General features: G+C 36.1%; 2 non-coding genes across 2 annotated transcripts; both read right to left on the reverse strand.

Moving 5' to 3' along the window:
• Positions 1–4,332: 4,332 nt before the first annotated feature.
• LOC121226249 (small nucleolar RNA R71) lies at positions 4,333–4,439 on the reverse strand. Its single transcript, XR_005924106.1, has one exon. It is a non-coding gene; the product is annotated as a small nucleolar RNA R71 (small nucleolar RNA).
• Positions 4,440–10,898: 6,459 nt separating this feature from the next.
• Positions 10,899–11,004, reverse strand: LOC121225733 (small nucleolar RNA R71). Its single transcript, XR_005923602.1, has one exon. It is a non-coding gene; the product is annotated as a small nucleolar RNA R71 (small nucleolar RNA).
• Between the last annotated feature and the right edge of the window lie 4,475 nt (positions 11,005–15,479).

Consider the following 15,479-nt stretch of genomic DNA (forward strand, 5'->3'; position numbering starts at 1 on the left):
GTTAATGCAACCCTAGAGTGTTAATTAGAGAAAAGTCTCGGTTATTCAATCTAGGGATTAGACGTTATTAGTCTTGAATAGGGATAATAAAATAACTTAGGGATCTCTACGGAACAAGTTGAATGAATAAATCATATTATTCGGAGCCAGAATAACAAGTACGGTCTAGGTGGATTTTTCCTTAGGTATTGTCTCAAGTCAATCGAGTTTCCCAAAAGCAATTCCCCAATTTTTTTCTTTGTGCATTCTTTGTGACAGCCCAAAATTGACCCTAGTCGGGAAGTGGTTTCGGGACCGCTAAACCGAGTCACCGAAAGGTTTGAATGTGATGTTTATTGTCTAGAATATGTAATCATGAATGTGTGAAAATTTCAAGCTTCGATTTAGTCGATTGCATGTGAATTTAGTCAATAGGACTTATATGAGAAAATTTTAAAATGTGATAGGTCAATGCATGAGGACCTATTAGTGCATGTGGAAGAAAAAGGGGACTTGCATGTCAAATTCCCCCTCCCTAATATGTAGTGGCCGGCCATGCTATGGGTGGAAACATGTCACCAACATGTTGTGTTAGTGATGTATGGTAAGGAAAATAAAATAATAAGCATGATAATTAAATAATGAAAGGAAGGGTGATGAAAAAAAAAGAAAAGAAAAAATAATAATGGTCTCATGCATACACCCCATTGCTGTGAGCTAAAGGAAGGAAAAGAAAGGTTTTGTTCATCCTTTTTCAACCTCTTTTGACCGAAAATCCTAAGGAAGAGGATTAGGAGGAAGTTTGGCCATGCATGTAACTAGATTGAGGTATGTTTAATGTTATTCTTTGAGATTCATGTATATTTTAAGTTGTAAGTTCAAAATCTACCTAGCCATGGTTCAAACTTTGTTAAATGATGGAGATGACATTCGGCCATGAATGTTACGTTCTTGGTTGGTATTTTGATGTCTTTGGTGATGAGGTAAGGAGATGGTTGACTTTGGGTGTTTAATAAAATCTACCTAGTGTGTGAAGTGTTTGAACCAACTAAGGATTAATAGATGCATGGGTACAAAGTAGGAAGAATCGGCTACTATGGTTGACACCAATGCCGAATGTAAAGATGTTATAGTAAATAATGTATGTGATTTGAGTTGATAATGTGAAAAAGGATAATTAGATGTATTATAAATGATATAAAGATTTTAGAAATTATTTTGGTTAGGTGTGTGTATGATTAAGTATATTCGGCAATATACTTAAAGTGAGTACTTGATATTATATGGGAGTATGTATATTCGGCCACATGAGTAAATATATATATGATGTTAAATTTGATTATGTATAATGGGCATTAAGATGTGGAACTTAAGAAATGTAGTCATATGTGGAATTACATGATGTTATAGTTGACATTGTACACACATACATCCATTCGGCCATCAACATGAGTAATTAGTGAGGATGGTTGCCGAATATACAAACATACATAAGCATGTGAAATTGAATTATGAATGTTTAACAAGATGGTTAAACTAGTGAATTATTGATTAAGCTCAAGGAGCTAAAGGAGGAGAATCAAGCAAAGGCAAAGAAAAGATCACTGAGTAGCCGAGTTGGAACCGTCTTACCCAACACAAGGTAAGTCATTAAGCATGTAGTTGGTATTATTTCAAATGGTCATAATGTTTATGTATTGATGCTGAATGGAATGAATAAATATACATATATATATGCATGTACGTATGTGATGATGAAATTGTTGAATGAAAAGAAAAGAGGTAAGATGTACTGAGTTGTTGATCTCGGCACTAAACGTGCGGGTATAACCATTTATGACCATGAGATTGGCGCTAAGTGCACGGGATTAAATTGTACAGCACTAAGTGTGCGATTTGACTATGTTGCACTAAGTGTGCGAAATGAATATGATGCACTAAGTGTGCGAATTGACCATGCGGCACTAAGTGTGCGAGTTTGACTATGTAGCACTAAGTGTGCGATTTGATTACGTAGCACTAAGTGTGCGAGTTGATTATATAGCATTGAGTGTGCGGACTCAATATACATTCGTGAATCATTATGGACACTATGTGTGCGACACTATTGAGTCGATCGCGGACAGCGGATCGGGTAAGTGTCTTGAGTACATGGCTAATAGGTGCTATGCTTATACTTGGTGTTGAGCTCGGTAAGTTTGAACCTATATGACAAATATACTTGAAGTCACGTACATAAAATTTATCGTAGGATGGGTGAAAGGCCGTTTAGTCGTTTGATTGTAACGAAAATAAATTGATTTATGAAAATGCTTCAATGTCCTATTGATGAGTATATGGAATGTGAATGCATGAATTGATATGAAACTGAATCGATAGGTTGGAGGAACTATGGTATGGTTCGGTATGGATGGAGTAAATTGTCTCGTTCCATTTTGTTTCCTCTTGTGATAATGTTATTGATGGATGGTAGTGCATTGCTTATGACTTACTGAGTTATAAACTCACTCGGTGTTTCCTTGTCACCCATTATAGGTTGCTTGGACTCATCTATTTTTGCGGGGTCAGGCCGTCATCGAAGTCATCACACCGGATAGCAAGTTTTGGTACTTTCTTCTTAGTTGGCTTAGAAGAACATTTTGGCATGTATAAGCTATTACGTTGTGTTTTAACTTTGGCATATAAACTTTAAGCCATGCGAAAATGGCACGAATGTTCGATTGAGTTGGATCAAGGGTAGGCATGAAATGGACCTATTTACTTTCGTAACAGATGCTGGCAGCAGCAGTGTCATGAGATTGAAAAATCACTAAAAATAGTAGGAGTGGAATTAATTGATGAATAAATTATGTAATCGAAGCTCGATGAGTCTGTTTTCATGAGGAAGTAACAAAAAGATCATATGGGCAGTATATTAAGAGATAAACAGATTTTTGTGAGACAGGGCCAGAACGGTTTCTGGATTCCCTGCTCCGACTTTGGAAATTCATTATAAATTAACCAGAGATAATTAGGGGTCGTACCATATATGTACAGATTCCTCTCTGAGTCTAGTTTTCATAGAAACAAACAGCATCAGTATTGAAGCCCCGTGTAGGGAGATATCCAAGTCGTAATGGGCAAAGGTCAGTGTAGTCGACCCCTGCAACATGGGAGACTTTGACTAATAAACTGTACTAATTGGCCCAACCAAAAATTCTAGAAAAAAATACATAGATGGACACATGAGTCTAGTTTCTGGGAAAAATTATGAAACTTATTTTCGAGTTACGGAACTCAAGATATGATTTTTAAAACGACTAGTACACAGATTGGGTAGTGTCTGGAAAATAAATTTTATAAGGGGTTAAAGTCAGTTAACACCTCGTGTTCGACTCCGGTGTCGGTTTCGGGTTCGGGGTGTTACATTCTTAGTTTAAATAATTAGTTAATTAAAACAAACTCTTTTATTCTTAGGCTAGATAATAAAAAGATAGTTATTACTAGTACTTTTGGTTCCCTTGGGTACAATATTCCGGTCTTGCCATTACTATACTATTGTTCGATAGGTGCGCTTGCCTTTTCGTCGTGATAATAGTTAGTCTAGGTTTGATCTTCATTATAAATATTTATTACTTGTTACGAATCACGCGATCAAATTTTTGGCGCCGCTGTCGGGGAACTGAAATATTAGGAACACTAAATTTTTATTACTTTAGCCATTTATTTTTCTTGCAATTTTATTTTATTTTATTATTTATTAATTTACTTTTTTCTCTCTCTTGGCAGGTTTTTATAGTTTATGACTAGAAGAAACCTATCAAGACCATTACTCTTTGACGAAGAAATCGATTGTACAATTCAAAAAAATTAAAGAGAAATAAGGCGTAGTTTACGCTACATGGAGAACGAGTGAGAAGACGATACTCAACCCCCAACTGAAGAGATGGCCGAAAACCCAGGCGATCAGCTGCCTCCTGCAATTGCAGCTAATTAAAATCCTATTCCACGAACTATGTATGATTATGCTAAACCTTCTTTAACAGGAACTGAGTCTAGTATAGTTAGACCTGCTATTGCTGCGAATAATTTCTAACTAAAACCTAACACAATTCAGATGACACAGCAATTTTTTCAGTTTGATGGTTTGCAGGATGAGGATCCCAACACGCACTTGGCAAATTTTCTTGAATTTTGTGATACATTCAAAATCAATGGCATTTCTGATGATGCCATTCGTCTTCGGTTATTTCTTTTTCACTGAGAAACAAAGCTAAACAGTGGTTGAACTCGTTACCACGAGGGTCTATCACTACTTGGGAACAAATGACCGAGAAATTTTTACTAAAATATTTTTCGCCGGCTAAAACAGCTAAATTGCGTAATGATATCTCTTCTTTTGTGCAGATGGATTTAGAAACACTTTACGATGCATGGGAGAGATATAAGGACTTACTGAGAAGGTGCCCTCACCATGGGTTACTGCTTTGGCTGCAAGTTCAAACGTTCTACAATGGTGTGAATCCTTCGACAAGACAAATGATTGACACAGCCGCTAACACCGGAAGATGCATATGAATTCATAGAGGAGATGTCACTAAATAACTATCAGTGGCAAGTTATAAGGACAAAGCCAACGAAAAAATCTGACGTCTATAACATCGATTTAGTTACTATGCTGTCAAATTAGGTATAACTTCTCAATAAAAAGATTGATAGCTTTCTTGGTTCTACGCAGGTACATCCAGTAATGAGGTGTGACTCAAGTGGAGGAGGTGTGCATACAGAATACCAATCCTTCAATCCTACAACTGAAGAAGAACAAATCAACTATATGGGTAAGAATAACTTTAGATCTCAAAATAACCCCTACAATAATACTTATAATGCAGGTTGGAGGAACCACTCAAATTTCTCCTAGGGTGGTCAAGGAAATCAAAAGCCAAAAAATCCTCAGGGTTTTCAATAGCGACCTTATCAACAGGAGAAGAAACCAAACCTTGAAGAGATGATTTCTAAATTCATCTCGGTTTCAAAAACCCATTTCCAAAATATTAAGACAGCACTTAAGAATCAACAAGCATCGATCCAAGGACTCGAAACTTAGATAGGCCAGCTATCCAAACTAATCTTTGAACTACCATAAGGTAGCTTACCAAGTAATACTGAACCTAATCCTAGGGAACACCTCAATGCAATTAGCACTCAAAATAAGGACGGACTCATTGCACCCGAGCCAGAAATACAGCAAGACAACGCGATGAACAAATGAGGAGAAGAGGTAAACAATAATGATCCCAAACAGGTAAGTACGAATCATGAACCTCGTGTGCCATATCCTAAAGCGATGACAAAAGATAGAATAGAAGAACAATTTAGTAAGTTTGTCAAACTCTTAAAGAAATTACATATTAACTTACCCTTTATTGAAGTTCTTTCGCAGATGCCTAACTCAACAAAATTCTTAAAGGAACTTCTGAGCAATAAAAGGAAATTAGACGCTACATCACATGTGGAACTCAATGCAGTCTGCTCAGCTATTCTAAAGAATGAGCTACCTAACAAATTGAAAGATCCAGGGAGTTTTACAATTCCTTGCTTAATTGGTAGTCTATCTGTGAATAATGCTTTAGCTGATCTAGGGACAAGTATAAATGTTATGCCATATAAAATGTTTAAACGACTAGGCCTTGGCAAACCCAAACAGACTAGGATGAGCATACAATTGGCTGACAAAACAGTTAGATTTCCTAAGGGTATTATTGAAGACGTTCTCGTTAAAATTGATAAATTTATTTACCCAGTAGACTTCATTATCTTAGATATGGATGAGGATAACGGGGTACCTCTAATTTTAGGACGACCATTTTTAGCAACTGCCAGAACCATTATTAATGTAGGCACAGGAGAGCTAACACTTCGTGCAGGTGACGACGCAGTAACACTCCAAGCACGTGACTCAGTCAAAACCTCTAAGACTCAAGATAATGCTATAAAAACTGTCGATGATAAAACTAATATTCAATCGTCCTTGTAGGAACTTCCTCGAACAAAGACAATAGAGACAGTGCGCCACTATCATGAAAAGAACAAAGAAGTCCATGAAGAATGAAGACTACGAATAGAGGAGCTAGATGAATGGCGAGAACACAAACTGAGAACACATGATAAACCGAAACTATGCAAAAACAAGCCCGATACCTCTCCTAATCAACTTCAGGTCGGCGATAGATGCCGTTGATCCTCACATTGTTACTACCACATCAAATGAGGAAATCCCCCTTACGGTACTTAGTATTTTTCCATTCGGTACAGTGGAGGTAAGTCATCCCAAGTTAGGCACTTTTAAGGTAAACAACACCCATTTAAAACCTTATTTTAAAATTGACAACAGGAATGAGGAGTATAAACTCCTCGAACCACCATGATCATTCAACGGAGAGGTAAGTCGAGCTTAGACTATAAACAAGCGCTTCTCGGGAGGCAACCCGAGTACTAACCATTTTAAATTATTTTAAATTCAAGTTTTAAACATTTGAGTCACTAACAGAGTATTTGAAGCACATGTTCCCAGCATCACACGGCCGGTAACACGGAGGGAAACACGTCCGTACGATACGGCCGTGCAAAAATAGGGTAAATGATTTCCCTAAAACACGGGGTGTGATAAATCCCCACGGCCGTGCGACATGGCCATGGGTGCACTCGATAGGAAAAACACGGGCGTGGGGATAGAAACCCATGAGTGTGCCAGGGACAAGGCTCGATTCTGTTTCTTCGACACGGGTGGGCGACATGCCCGTGCCTTCAGCCATGTACAACAATCCATGGGCGTGCTACCATAACACACGGGCGTGGGAGAAGCGAACAAAGCTAGGCACAGCCGTGCAATATGGCCGTGTACCACACACGCCCAAGACTCACGGACGTGGGAGAATAACCAATCACGACCTAAAATTGCAAAATTCGAAACACACGGCTCACCCTCATAAGTACACGGGTGTGCCCTAGGTCGTGTGGCCCCCTATATAAGCAAATCACTGTTCATTTTCTTCTTTTTTTCCAAAGCCCTAGCCGAAATCTCCCCTTCTCCAGTCCTTGATCCCTATTCTCAGCCACCACTACCCTCTTGTCCAGTTCTTGTGGCAGCTTCATATGCTAACATCTCTGAGCACCTCACCCGATTCGAGCTTCAGTGTTTTCAACAATTTGACAACATTAATGCTACTCTACGACAGAGTTGTCAGCACCTTTCCATCTCATCGCCAGTCCCGCCTCGCGAACCAACCAATGATGAAGATGTTTAGAAATATTTATTTATTACTTTCTGTTTTTACTTATTATTGAAACTATTTCTATTATTTTTATTAGATTTTAGAATTTTATTTTTATTCTTTATTTCGGTTATTTCTTTTCGAATCCTTATACTTCCTAATATCTCCTAAAAAGTTCCTGATTTTATCACAGTTATATAGAACTCCTAAGCTCATCATCACATAGGAACTACAACTCCACTGGGGAAGGACTTATGGCCTAATGAACCTCTACAACTACCGGAGTATCCTCTTCCACTCTCAAACCGATCACTCTCCAAAACTCTAAGTTCGAGGAATTCATCATACAGGAAGTTTCACTTCTCTCCCTATCTTATTTTTATTCTCTAACATCTATCATTGTACATTGAGGGCAATGTACATCTTAAGTGTGTGGGGGGTATTTATTTCACTATCAGAAAAAGATCCCTGAATAATCACCTTGTTCTCATGAAAAACCCGCATATCATATTTAGGATAAATTTTAATTGATTTATGATTTTGATTGATATATCTCAAATTAAAACATAGGGATTTATGCATTGATTATTTAAACTTTAAGACATTAGAGAATCAAGCATGATAAGTTGATTTTATTTAAGAAATTAAATTATAGGTTGTTTCCCCAAGTCTAGGTATTACTTTGAATTAGAATTCACGAGTCTAAACATCAAAAAGCCATAATTTATTATGAGATTTTTGATCCTTTTGAGCATCTATTCATCCTTTCATGCTCACTTTTATTATTGCTTTGAGTGCGCCAGTATTGAACTGTTATTCTAGAACTTGCTTGATTATGCATGTCGAGACCACACCATTTGATTTGATATATCAAAATGATTAAGGCACTTAGGATTAACTCACTCATGCCATGAAAAGCCTGCCTCCACGATTAACCCCTATTAAACCCCTTGAGCTCAACAAACCAATTCTTGTATTACCCTTAATATTAACCTTTAACCCATTATTGTTGAAATCCCCTAAATTAATCCCTATTTTTGTCGAGATTTGAGTTGAATGGATTGTCTAGCTATGTTTTGTTCTTGATATTTAGTCTATATTATTTAACTTGTTCTTAAAAAAAAAACACAAAAAAACACAACTATGTATGCTTATCTGTAATTTCATATTCTGAGAGAAGCTCTGTTGTACGCAAGTGAAGATTAACTCTTTTTCTAGTTAGGCAACTTTTCAATTCAATCTCGATTCTAACCCTTTCTTTTAGCTTGTGACCACACCCCTAACCAAGCCTCATTACAACCCTCTAAAGACCTTTTGATTGATGTATCTTCTTAAAACTAAAGTGGTGGAGATTTGATTTTCATGCAAGCCTATGGTAATGACTTTCCATTATTGACTATTGAGTGCTTCCTTTATTGTCCTTAAAACACCTCGAGTGATTTAAGTGAATCTTTAGTGAGGATGTAAAACTTTGTGATATTTTGAATTAAAGGTAATTACTTAGATGAGGGAAGACACCTATATTTTCGGGATAAAATGCTCAACTTGGAATGATTGAAACTTTTATGTTATTTTAGTTAAATTCTCAATGTATGACTACCTATGGATTAATTTGAGATATTATTGACAGAAATTATAAGTTGAGAAGGATTTATTCTGATTATGAGTTGAGAATTTTGCTTGAGGACAAGCAAATGCTTAAGTGTAGGGGTATTTGATAAACCGTAAATTATACATATTTTTACCCCATGTTTAATGCATTTTATAGATGATTTCTCATTAGAATTAGTGAATTCGATGCTCCTAATGCTTTAATTTCATGTTTTGTACTCAAGAGAGCACCAAGAGTCAAAACGAGCCAAAAAGAGCCAAAAAGGGACAAAACCGACCAAATCGAGAAGATGACACGGCCTAAGCCTTGCCACACGGGCAGCTCACACGCCCTTGTCTTTCGAGGGTGTCGAACAAGGCTTTCACTATTCACATGGCCTGGCCATTGACCCACACGGCCGTGTGCAATTTAACGGATTGAACATGGCCTGGCAATCACGTCACACAACCGTGTCACACGAACGTGTCCCTGCTAAGCCCAAGTTAAGTCCAATTCGAAAAAGGCCACTTTAGAGGGTTTCTAGCATTCCAAAGCCTATAAATACGAACTAGAAGAGGAGAAAAAGGGAGACGGAGAAGAGGGGTAACGAATTACCCCAAGAAAGCCGATTGATCCATCTCAAAAGTCGTATTCATCATCAAGACTGAAGATCTCTCCTCAATTCCCCTTTAGGAGTTTTGGGTTTTCTTTATGTTTTGTATTCTTTATTCTTCTAAGATGTTTTCTTATTTAGTTATAAACTAAATCCCCTAAATACTTAAGGGGAATGAAACCTAAGACGAATCTTGTTATTATTTTCTGAATCGTATGATAAATATTTAACTTGTTCTAAATTATGTGTTCTTAATTCTTGCTTCGATATCCCAGGATACTAATTCAATACATGCTCTTATTCAGAGGAGAAATAGACCCTGTCTAAGAGTACATTTTCCATAATTAAGCGGAGTTGATTGCACGCCTAGAAATAGGGTGACAAGATTTTTCTGGATTAGGGTGAAACCTAATAAGGGGATCCATAGATAGAGTTAATGCAACCCTAGAGTGTTAATTAGAGAAAAGTCTTGGTTATTCAATCTAGGGATTAAATGTTATTAGTCTTGAATAGGGATAATAACATAACTTAGGGATCTCTACGGAACAAGTTGAATGAATAAATCGTCCGATTCGGAGCCAGAATAACAAGTACGGTCTAGGTGGATTTTTCCTTAGGTATTGTCTCAAGTCAATCGATTTTCCCAAAAGCAATTCCCCAATTCTTTTCTTTGTGCATTCTTAGTTTAAATAATTAGTTAATTAAAACAAACCCTTTTATTCTTAGGCTAGATAATAAAAAGATAGTTATTACTAGTACTTTTGGTTCCCTTGGGTACGATATATCGGTCTTGCCATTACTATACTATTGTTTGATAGGTGCGCTTGCCTTTTTGTCGTGATAATAGTTAGTCTAGGTTTGATCTTCATTATAAATATTTATTACTTGTTACGAATCACGCGATCAGTATTGATCAAATTATTGACTGACTGACTCCTTGGAGACCCTGAAATTGAAAAGACTTTCTGACAAAGGAAAAGAAAAGCGAACCAAAGAAGGACCGAAGATATGAATTTCGAAAATCCAAACTAAAATCCAGGAGGAACATTCGCTTATAATACTCACAATCCGATCATTGTTGTCGATGATAAAAACTGTTCCATTCAACAATATACCATTCCTCTATTCAACGAGCTCAATCCGAGTATTAGGAGACCCGAATTTGAGGCACAACAATTCGAGCTGAAGCCGATCATATTCCAAATGTTGCAAAATATGGGTCAATTTAGTAGGATTCCTACTGAAGATCCACATATTCATCTTCGGCTATTCATGGAAGTGAGTGACTTATTCAAACGAGTCGAGGTAACCGAGGACACCTTGAGACTCAGATTATTTCCATGCTCCTTAAGAGATAGAGCACGATTGTGGTTGAACTCTTTACCGTCTGGTTCCATAACTACATGCCAAGAGTTGGTTGAACGTTTCTTAATGAAATATTTCCCTCCATCTTTAACCGCCAATATTTAAAAGGAAATCACTTTATTTTATCAACTTGATGAAGAATCTTTATATAAGGCATGGGAGCAGTTCAATGAGTTATTATGAAACTACCCTTATCATGACATTCCTTGCTACGTTCAAATAGAGACTTTCTATATTGGTCTCAATATTCATACTAGAATGATAGTGGATGATTCGGAAAATAGAGCCCTTCTTTCTAAGTCTTATAACAATACTTATGATATTATTGAAAGAATTGCCAGCAATAACTATCAGTCGCCAACCAACCAAGTAGCCTCAGAAATACGAGCAGTAGTAGTACATAAAGCAGACACGCTTCTTTGGCAGCCCAGGTATCCTCTATGTCTTCTATGCTTAAGAACAAAACTGTTAATGGTTTCAATGGTAATCTAATAGGTCAACAACCGAACTAGTTCGAGGGTATTTCTTGTGAATACTATGGAGATGGCCATTTTTTTGAAAATTTTCCATCGAATCAAGAGTCGAAATATTACATGGGAAATCAAATTGGAATATTCTATAGTCAAATTATTACAACTCTTCATGGCAGAATAATCCAATTTCTCCATGGAGTAATCAATGGGCAAACCATAGTGACTCTTTTATGTCATTTTGACAAAATTATCTGCCAGAATATTCTCAACAAGTGCAACAAACCACACCAACTGAATCTTCAAGTAATCTTGAGGATTTGCTGAAGGTGTACATAGCGAAGAATGATGAACTAATCTAAAGCCAAGCAACAACATCGAAGAATTTAGGAAACCAAGTGGGAAAGCTAGCCAATGAGCTCAAAAGTAGACCCTGTAACACTCTTCACTCGTATTCAATGCTAGAATAGGGTTACAGAGCATTACTGAACTTACAACACATTTAAACATACATTTACTCAATTCATATACAATTCATTCACAACCAAACATTGAGAGTGGTTCGGGACTAAAATGATAACCTTGGAAACTTTTTGAACACTTAAGAAATTTTTTCAAAAATAGGGGACACATGGCGGTGTAGCTCGACCGTGTGTCTCACACGTTTGTGTGGCTTGGTCGTGTGTCTCACATGGCCACCAGACATGCCCATGTCACAAACTATGTAGACATTCGAAATGGGATCACTTGGCCGTGTCCCAGCCCATGTCTGACCCCGTGTAACTCTCTGACTTGGGTCACAAGGCCAACATACAAGCCCGTGTGCAATCTGTGCTAGGCCGTGTGTGAGGCCGTGTGGAGCATACTAACTTGATTTTAATTTCAACACCAGGGGACACATGGTTGTGTACATGACTGTGTATCGCACACAGTTGAGACACACACCCGTGTCTCTGCCCGTGTGGACAAAAATAGGCTATTTACGAAGCCATTTTGCCACCCAACTTGCACAAACTTATTCCAAACCAAATTGCACAATTCATGGCATAAGAATAGACATTTAAACCATCCAATTCAAACCTAAATCATGCACATTTATACCATCATCTACAATACACTCAAGTCATAAGATAGGTCATATAATTTCCATATCAATTAATACAAAACATAAATATCATATTATGCCATCTAAGTCTATATCTATCTTTATCTTCTCAAATCATCAAAATGACGATTAACCAATATGCATCATTTGATCTATACTCTCAAACATTTCAACCATTCAAAACATCACACAAACCACATACACTTATATATATACATGATTCTTGACTATATAAACAAACCAAAACATATACATTTACAAGCCATTTCAAATGGCCAAATTCATTATCAACTTATAACCAAAATGACCATAATCCCATACATGCCATATAACCAAAACACAAACTGAAAAGTACCAAATTGATAGTTGGATAGTGCTAAGGAGTCTCTGACGATCCTCGAATCCGAGCTAGCTTAAATTCACTATAAAACATGGAAAAATAAATAAAGTAAGCTTTACAGCTTAGTAAGTTCATATAGCATTTATATCAACTCATCATATAAACTCAAATTAAGCCAAAAATATAACATAACATAACATAACATAACATATCTCATAATGAATCATCAACCTACCACATTTGCATCCACCAAATTAGATGTAATTTCCATAATTTTCATCATTTCAATGTATTACTCTATTCCTGTACATACTTGTACCTTCCCGTATTTAACTCATATTCATTCATATCTTTGACATATCCATTAAACTAATTGGAATATTTTTGGATACTCGGGAAACTCGCACACTTAGTGCCAAATAAATAGCCAAAGTTGTATCAATCTTGCACACTAAGTGCCAATATACATATATATAGCCGAAGCTATCTTAATATATATAGCTGAAGCCATCTTGATTTCGCACATTAAGTGCACATAATTAGCCGAATCATCGTCAAACACGACTGTAGTCTCATATACAAATTGATGCAATATCAAAGAATTTAAAGCATAATTATAATGATTCTTGATCTATATGATATCAAATTTAGCTTATTTAATAATCCCTCTATTCAATTTAGTCCAAAACACACTTTAAAGCACTTGTACACATTTACCCCATTTGTTTCACCACTTTTACAATTTAGTCCTTATTTCATAAAAACACAATTTCAAGCAATTCAACCATAACCCATGCTAGCAGAATTTTAATTAGGTCCCTAGCAGCCCATATTTTTCATTTATTTCACATTTTAACCCCAAATTTTTCACATTTCATAATTTAATCTCTAATTTGCATTTTCACTAACAATCGCTTAACAAAACTTGTATAACTATCATGAAAAACTCAAAATCTATCATTAAACATCAAAATAATCATGTATTCATCAATAGAAACATCTAAAATCTTTAACGATTTTTCAAAATAGTCCCTGGGCTAGCTAGACCTAGTTGAAACGATCTCAAAAACATATAAATCATTAAAAACAGAACAAAATACATACCAATTTAGCAAAATGAAGTAGTCAAAAATTTGAAAGCTTTAAAATGGCTTTTATACACCCTAATTTCGGTTAGAATAAGAAGATAATGAAGAAAATGGCTTTTGGTTTTATTATCATTTATTAACTAATTTACCTATTAAACCTTAGTTAAAAACCATCAAAATACATGATAATATGTCCATATATGTCCACCCACCTTAATAATGGTCTAATTACAACATAAGGACCTCCACTTTATCGTTCCAAAACTATTTAATACCTTTAACTATTAGAACATTACTTTTGCACGTTACGCGATTTAGTCCTTTTTATCAAATTAACCCATCGAACAATGAAATTTCTTAACGAAATTTTCACACAAACATATTATCATGCTATAGACTTTAAAATAATAATAAAATAATTATTTTAACTTCAAATTTGTGATTCCAAAACCATTGTTCCGATTTGACTAAAAACGGGCTGGTACAGACCTCAAGGTATTTGGATGAGTGATAAGAAAAAATCTGAGAAACACAAGCAAAGAACATTGCAAAATTGTCATTTTAAAAAGTGGGAAGATATGGGAACCCAAAGCTGTCGAGGATGAAGATAAGCCTATTGTAGCTCAAGGCAAAGAGGAAGTTCAACTGAGTGTTGAAACTCCTGTTCCACAAAACTAAGATACGGTGATCCTTGATGAGGTAAACTCTAAACCAGTTAGTTTTGATTACCTAACACCCTCGTCGAATACAAAAAAATCTTGATAGAAGAGTTTTTCAGTTAAAGCAAAGATTCCACCACTGTCATATCCTCAACGATTCCAGAAGCAGCAAATGATACTCAGTTGAAACAAATCTTTGATGACGAGATGACTTTTAATGACTTCGATGCTACTAAATCCCCAGATATTGTTGAAGACTACTCTGCTATTTACACGATGGAATCGCTGGCTTCTACAGAATTGAAGTTCAATTCTTTAAGCGATCCATTAAAACATATTCTACCGGAGGATTCACCAAGTAATGATGAAGACAAGGAATGATTGGCTTGGTTAGAAGCTAATTTGAAGGAATTCACTCAAGAAGTTCCACTCGAATCATTAGAGTTATCATTTCAAGAGTATATGCAACCAAAGTCATTGATTGAAGAACCAACTAAATTGGAATTGAAGATTTTGTCTCCTCATTTGAGATGACTATTTGGGTCTTCTTCGACTTTACTTGTTATTATTTCAGTTGAGTTCACCAAAGATCAAGAAGAAGAGGCACTTGTGATTTTGGAAAGGCACAAGAAGGGTATTGGATGGATTATTTCACATATTCGAGTCACGGGTTAGAGGATTTTTAAGAATTATAGGAAGTTAAACAAGGCCACCAGGAAAGATCATTACGGGTTTTCTTTCCCTAATAAGATGTTGGATAGATTTGATGGGAAAGGATATGATTACTTCCTAGATGATTATGGTTGGTATGACAAATGGCCATCTGACACCACCATGGTCAATGACGATCCCGAATAAAATGGAAGGAGTCCTCTTCAGTTTCTCTATCGTTATTTTATATTTTTAGTTTTTTTTTCTCATTTGAATAAAATGGTAGACTTAAATAAAATTTTCTTTGGTTCATTACATTAATTAAAACTCTGTCTAGGAGAATGGGACCTAAGCGAGACTATCTG

Source organism: Gossypium hirsutum, chromosome A03, assembly GCF_007990345.1.
Source record: "Gossypium hirsutum isolate 1008001.06 chromosome A03, Gossypium_hirsutum_v2.1, whole genome shotgun sequence".
NCBI classification, from domain to species: Eukaryota; Viridiplantae; Streptophyta; class Magnoliopsida; order Malvales; family Malvaceae; genus Gossypium; species Gossypium hirsutum.